This window comes from Gossypium hirsutum, chromosome D05 (assembly GCF_007990345.1).
Source record: "Gossypium hirsutum isolate 1008001.06 chromosome D05, Gossypium_hirsutum_v2.1, whole genome shotgun sequence".
In the NCBI taxonomy this organism is placed as follows: domain Eukaryota; kingdom Viridiplantae; phylum Streptophyta; class Magnoliopsida; order Malvales; family Malvaceae; genus Gossypium; species Gossypium hirsutum.
Window position 1 is genome coordinate 14,625,914 of NC_053441.1, and position 7,822 is coordinate 14,633,735.

General features: G+C 32.9%; 1 pseudogene; it reads left to right on the top strand.

The window, feature by feature from the left end:
- Positions 1–3,588: 3,588 nt before the first annotated feature.
- Positions 3,589–6,560, top strand: LOC107905783 (probable hexosyltransferase MUCI70; annotated as a pseudogene).
- The last annotated feature ends 1,262 nt before the right edge of the window (positions 6,561–7,822 follow it).

The following is a 7,822-nucleotide window of genomic DNA, read 5'->3' on the forward strand; positions in this document are numbered from 1 at the left end:
AAATCAGTTTTAATGCCCAAGTAGACGGAATTTAGAACTACTGGGATATTAGTGGCATGCCATTAAGGAACTTTAACGCTCTCTCTGATTATTAGCACATCAGTGCTCTCTGATTATTAGCACGTTAGTGCTCTCTGATTACTAGCACGTCTGTGCTCTCTGTATAGCACTTCAGTGCTCTCTGTTCATTAGTGCATAACAATGCACCTCTGTATTTGTTTCGTATATCCGGTGTGTTCTATAAAATCTACTTTGGGCTAATAATAAGAATATGAGTTAGTAAACTGAAAATAGAATGTGAAATATGTTGTAAATACATGGAATACGCGAGTTATATACTCATAAATTGATTGTGGAATGGATAGTGTCATTGTTTAAATGATACGTGAATAAATTATGGAAAGGTATTATATATAGCAAGTGATGAAAATCGAGTATTGTGTGATTTTAAATGTTCAATTGTGCTTAACATTTTATTATACTTATTTTTTTTTTATTTTTTAAATATTCGGATTATAGAAATATCACTGAATTTTTACTCAGCATACAGTTTTGTTTTCCGTGCGCAGGTTAAGTACTTAAGTTTGATCGTTGATTCAGCATCCAACAACGATCCCGAACTCAAATATGGTGCTGTTTATTTCTTTGTGTCGGCATGTACCTAGAGTGTCTAAATATTAGTTATTTTGTGGTTTGATTGTAAATGAAGTTATAAAATCTATTTTGGAGAGTTTATAATTTGGATTAAAATGATGTTTTGATGACTTGTTTTGATGATATAAAATGTTTGAGATTTCTGTCTGTTTGATTTGTAATCTCCGGTAATACTTCGTAACTCGGTTCCGACGAGGGATACGAGTTGGGGGTGTTACAGTTGGCATACCATAGGGTCACCAATACAGTGATTTACAAGCTTCAATTCTCTGTGGGTCGTCAGCAAATATTAAAACCATCATTGTCAGGCAACCTGAGATGGTAGAATAAAATAGTTTGGACAAATACCAAAGCCATTGTTGCCAGGCAACCCGGGATGACAGAATAAAATAGTTCAAATTCCTAGAGGATCGTGGGCTTACTCATTATATAGATCCGAGTATTTATCCTAATGTTTATCGTCAATTAGAGAAAATTGGGAAATGATGTGAATATAGAAAATTATGATCAAGTAAATTAGTTAATATTATGTTGTGTATTTGCTTAAGATTGAATCTTATGTTGTGTGAATTGAATTTGAATTATTTTAGCACCACTGAGTATTCAATACTCAGTGTATGATTATGTTTGTTTTCATGTGCATGTTTTGGACATGAGTAGACGTAGACTTATAATGGTTAAGCATCCGACTCAACAACTCAACTCGGGATATGCTTTATTACCACTTTTGTATGTATATGTGATTTTTGGGTTATATGGCATGTATTTAGGGTATTAGTGACTTGGTGTTAACTTTGCATTTTGGTATATTTGGTAATTTTCCTAAAAGAGTAAAGGTGAATTTCATGGTTAGATATTGATGGATTATGCTAGTTCAGATGAGGTTGAAGATATGAAGTAGTTGGTTAGATATTGATGGATTCACGGTTACAATTTGATGATGTTTGGTTGTGTTAAATTGATGGTCTTACATTGAGGTAAGATTTAGGTATGTTTAATGTATATTTTGATATGGTTTGAACATATGAAATTGTGCATTTAGGGTCAATTTGCCATTTAGTCTTGAAACAACATGAATGTGTATCGAGACCATAAGAACATAATTTTCCTTATTGTATAACCATATGGTTAATGCCTCGAGACATTGTCTAAATAGTCTTGAGAAAGAATGACTCTTGAAACTAATCTCGAGACATAATGGACCGTGCCTCAAGGCAGATTAACTTTGAAGCAAAAATCCTTAAAACAAAATAGGGTCTATCTCGAGATAGGAAGTCTGTCTCAAGACACAATATTGAAATTTGATGATTGAGTTTGAATTTGAGTCCTAACTCTAAATTTAACCCTTCATAATGTCGTAAAAATGATGAATTTGAAACTTAGACATTATGTATGTATAGTTGTGAATATGTTTTATGATTAAATTGGTTTGAATGATAATTATGAATTAAAATTTATGATTATGTAATGAGATAGCTTGAGTTGCTTTGGCAATACAATATAATATCACATATTTGAATCCAACAATTGAATCGAGTGTAGGGTGTTACAAAGAATTTTTAATACTATTAAGCCATTAATTTTTATTGAATTTGAATAGCGAAAAAAACAAAAATTAGCAACACAGTTATTATGCAATAATAATATTTATGACTCATTTGTAATGTGTTATTTATAGTTTGTATTATACATCATATATTAATTATAGTATTATACTATTATTGTTGATGGTTTACGATAAATTTTGTTTCTACGATTATCAGGTTGTGGGATACCCAAACTCGATATAATAGGAATAGGTTTGCATTAAACAGGATTAAGAAAATTACCTACCAACCAATTCCCAAATTAATAATCAGAATTCTGAGGGCTTTCTTTAAAACGTTTTTGTTGAAAACGAAATGTTGCTTTACCCACCAAATGACTTCATTTTTTGATACATTAAATCAATAAAATAAGTCTCTCAGGACAATTCCTTCCAAAATTACGGATGCCTGGAAAGTGAAAAAGAAAGTTAGTCCAATTTTTCTAAAAAATTATTTTAATCATTTATTTAATTTTTTTTGTCTCTAACTTTTAAAATTATATTATTTAGGGGATCATTCAAAAACCGATAAAAAGTTAATATATGTTAATTTTATTGGTCTGACATATATGCGATTTTATTACTTGTATATCATGTTAATAATTAATTATTTTTTAAATATTTATATTTTTAATAATACTTTTAAATTAATGATTTTTAAATTTTAAAAAATTAATTAATTACTGATATGATATTCACGAATATGTCACATCAACAAAGTTAACAAGCATTAACTTTTCATCAAATTTAGATTATTTAACAAAAAAAAAGGAAAGTTTAAATGAGAGATGAAAATTATTTTTTTCTAAAATTGAAAGGTGAAAGAGAAAAGATATAACACTTTGTTTCTCATTTTAGCCCAACAAAAACAAGCCTCAAAATTCAACAACGGAAAGCTAAGAACTTTGAAAATGCAAGTTGGGGTAATAAATAATAATCATCCTTGAAATTATTTCATTAAAGGGGTAAAAACTAATTCAATTAATTTCTACAGTCACTTTAAAAAATATTTTGAATCGAACTTTTTTATAGTAAATTGTGATTTTTATGTAAAAAACAAAGACGACAAAAATATGTAGAAAAAAGGGGAAAATAGTAAATATCATCTATCAGTTGAGAAACTGTTCAATTGTCTTATTTTTTTAATGGAACCGACAAATTTGTTTGACTAATGTTTTTACTTTAACTTACGGCAGGGTTTGTTTTATTACAGAAGCCAGAAGTGAAGCAGCACCGTCAGATTATTTGACATCATACGCACATGCGACAGATTAACCTATCAGGATTTAATGTCATAAATTGGCATTATATATAATGAAATCTTCCTATTTTTTTGCAGTATCCACCTCCAACCTAGCCTGGTAATAACAAATATATATTACTAACTCCAAAATTGTGATCTCAGATTTGATCAACAAACCAATCAAAGAACTGATAACCCAGATTCCTTTTTCTTTAAAATATCCAATATTTTTTCATTATATTTTATCATTGACCTGCATTGGACTTCAATTAGGGTGGCGCTCCAAGAGTTGTGGGGGTGCTTGTTCATTTTGAAGTGGTGAAGTTGTAAGTTTAATACTTTTAATTTTTTTTGGTTGCGATGATGATTTTATGGAGTTAACCAGAATTTGATGAGTGGAATGAATTGTGGGTGTTTATAAAGAGATAATGAGTGGAGGGTCATTGGGGATTCGTTCAGGGAGTTACGGCTCTTTGGACAAACAGCTGCAAAATGGTGTTTTGCCAATTCAAGTGCCGTCAGCAACAAAAACTAAGCCTTTTAAAACGTTCAAGGAAAAGGAGACATTCCTTCATTGGATATGTAAGTTTGCTGGCCGGAAAAAGGTTGGATTGCTGCTCCTTTGTGCCATCTCTGCTGCCATTTTTGTTTGGGTCTTATACCTTGGCAAAGGTTGGTTTTTTCTTTTCTATTCCCCCCTTAGTTTCTCTTCATCATTGGATAGTTCACGGTGAATTCCAGGAATGAGCCGGTGGTGAATAGTGATCCTTAGGCATGCTGTTCTGAGTTCTGATATTTTGATGAAATAAGTGGGCAAAATTTTGTTTAGTTTGTGTAGTAACATTGCTTAGAGGTTAATCGTAAAGCTATTATCTTTAGTGTTTTGGTTCTTGTTAGAGTGTTTGATTCTTGAATAATGAAACGGGCATCTACAGCTTTGCTCACCGAATTCAACTTGCGTACCCACTTTCTGTGGAAGAGAATAATGTTAATGATTCATCTCAATTGAATTGCTTTTCTTTGCTGTCAACCTTGGAATATATATATTTGATTCACAGTGAATCAAATATATATATTCCAAGGTTATTCTTATAATCCAATTCTTTTTCAGGAGCTTTTGATAACATGCTCCAACCAAAGAATATTAGTAAATATTCCGAGCAAACAGTCTGCTTATATATGTTTGTTGACGAAGAAACAAAATCTGACTTGGAAACGGAACATGGTCTGAATGAGAGTAAGAAGATTGGATTATGGAGAATAGTTGTTGCGCATAATCTTCCTTACGCTAATGGAAGGCGCAATGGAAAGGTAAGCATTTAAAATGCTGATGAAATAGGTTAAGAGAATCCCAAGTTTGGATCAACTTGATCCCACATATCCTTCCATATGTTAAAATACTCATGTTATGCCTATACCAGATCCCAAAGTTTCTACTGCATAGGCTGTTTCCGATGCTCGTTTCTCTTTGTGGATTGATGGGAAGCTCCAGCTTCTTGTTGATCCGTATCAAATTCTTGAGAGGTACTTCCAAATTTATAAGATTCTTAGGTCTTATGTGATTAGATGATACTGGACGTGTGTCCATAATCACTTTTCGATAACTATCATCAGCACTGCGACGTTTCATGGTTTCTTGCCAACTTACAAATTCAGCTTTTAGTTGTGTCTTTCCGTTTTAGTGTGTTTAATTAATGTTTGTTTATTCTAACATTTTCAAGCTTTTCCTTTAGGTTCTTGTGGAGAAAAACTGCTACTTTTGCAATTTCTAGGCATTATATACGTTTTGATGTGTTTGAGGAAGCTGAGGCAAATAAAGCTGCTCGCAAATACGACAATGCCTCCATTGACTTTCAGGTTGACTTCTATAAAAAAGAGGGTTTGACCCCATATTCCGAGGCTAAGCTTCCCATTGCAAGTGGTAGCGTGGAAGATACTTGATCTTGTGTTCTTTATTTTATTTCTGGAACGTGCCTTGCATACGGTTTGCTCTAATGGCTGTCTCTGCAGATGTTCCCGAAGGATGTGCAATAATAAGGGAGCATGTTCCTATTAGCAACCTCTTCACTTGTCTTTGGTTCAACGAAATCGACCGTTTTACTTCCAGAGACCAACTTAGCTTTTCAACGGTAAGGGACAGTGTTGCAGCAAAGACGAATTGGACGGTGAATATGTTCTTGGATTGTGAAAGGCGCAACTTTGTCGTTCAGGCATTTATGTTCTGCTTTCTGAAGTTTCGATTAAGGAATTTGGTACTGGAAAATAAACAGGTTGATCCCAGTTTCAGCTAATAGCCATTCATTCGTTTGTGAAATTTCATGTTCTAATTTTCTTTGACGCCAATGGTAGAATCTCTGTATATCATAGCACTAGCAGGTATTAGTTTTCCATGAAGATTGATGAAGTTATAAAAATCCTCATTGAATCTCCAAATTTTCTAGCTTTGATAACTCGGTCTGTCTTCCTGCTGATGCTTTGGAATATGATACCACTGTCATAACATCCATCTGAGCAAACATTCATTTCTTTCAATTGTGTCATGATAAGCATAGCACGGTTGGTCGAATTTGCAGCTTACACATACATCAAATGTAAATCTTCGATTCTTTTTAGCAACTTATGTTGGTTTTGATTGGCTTCACCTCTCTCTCTTACTTGCAGAAACACCATAAAGGAGTTTTAGCGATGTTGGCTCAGATGGCTCCGCCTGCCATTTATCCTCCACCGCCACCGCTATCTTTGGCCAATAATCCACCTAGGAAATCATCACTAGAAATCGCAAGTGTTTCGCCAAAGCATAGAAGAGACTGGAGGGTAGGTTCAAGGTAAAAGTTTGATTGATATCAACTACCCTTCTTTCTTTCCTCAACATTCAGAAACCTTCATCGCCAACGGATTGGGAAATCATGCAAGAAAGTTGCAAGTTGTGTTCCATAAAAGATTACAGTTTTTCCAATATTATTAAACCTGCCCATTTTCATTCATTTTTTGTTGTATATAAAAATATAGTCCCAAATGATCATTAAGGTAACTCTTTTGTTGTTTCATTAAAAGTCGATAAAATTACTTTTGTATTCAGTTTTCAATGTGCTTTTCTTTTCTTATCCAACAAAACAGGTTTGAGAATGGACAAAGAAGGTGACAGCTAAAAAATCATAATAATGTTTGACCAAGTCAAAATCGCTTCGTTTATTGTTCAAATATAACTGACAACAATGAACCACAAACCACTATGATTTGGACAGAGGCAACAATCAATCACAAACTTTCTTCCCCAATAAGAACAATATCATTAGATTATCTACTTTTGAATTAACAACACATTGCATAAGAATTTGTCTAAAATATACTTTAAAAATTTAGTCTTTATATTTTTATTTTAAAAAATTTAATTACTGTCTATGTTTTTTAGGATAAAATTTTTAAAAAAACAAGAGTAATATTGTTCTTCATCTTGTTCTTACACCTTCCACTATACAATCGAAACAATATCCCAAAAATACATCATCTTCTTCTTCACTGATATTAAGTGTAGAAAGCTATGAAACCGAAGCCTTAAAATTATAATTAAAAAGCCTTAAATTCATTTCGTTTGTTGTAGTGTTTCATTGAAATCCCTAACTCATTTTCCAAAAACCCATACCAATGTTCCTCATCTTCTTACACCTTCCACCAATACAATCTCTTTCGGCTATTAAACCAGCAAAAATATAATATGTGGATGAACTTTCACAAATTTCGATTTATAAATTGGGGATTTCATCGATTAGAGGTCTTGAATAGAATTTGAGTTTCAAAGTTAGGGATTTTGTGGGTCGTAAGGGGAATTGGAAACGAGTAAGGGATTATCAATTTCGAGATTCTTGTAAGGTTTCAAATGTTAGCATCGACAAACTTAAATAGAGAAGTAAGAGGTGAGAGAGGAGGAAGAAGAAGAAGAAAGGAGAAAGAAGGTTGAGAGAAGAAGCCAAACAGAGTGAAAATAGCCAAGTTTTTTCATATCCCCTCCAATCTGTCGTTGGAGGTTAAAAAGAGTGCAGCAAAACAAACAAAACAGCTGTCAATACAAAATAAGACAAAACTCACTCTTTCATTAAACGATACCTGTACCTCTGACTCCCTTCCTCTATTTGTATTGTACCATTAAAAAAAAACAAACGCAGCGTATAACAACATGAAAAATAGAAATTAATCAAACTAAAATTAACAGAATTAAAATAGTGGAACTTCCATTTTGGTCTGTATCAGTTACTCCCCTCGCGAACAGGATCATTGTCCTCAAGGATCAAAACCAGGGTATCGCTTCTGCAAGTCTTGTAAGTCCTCCTATGTTGAGTCTT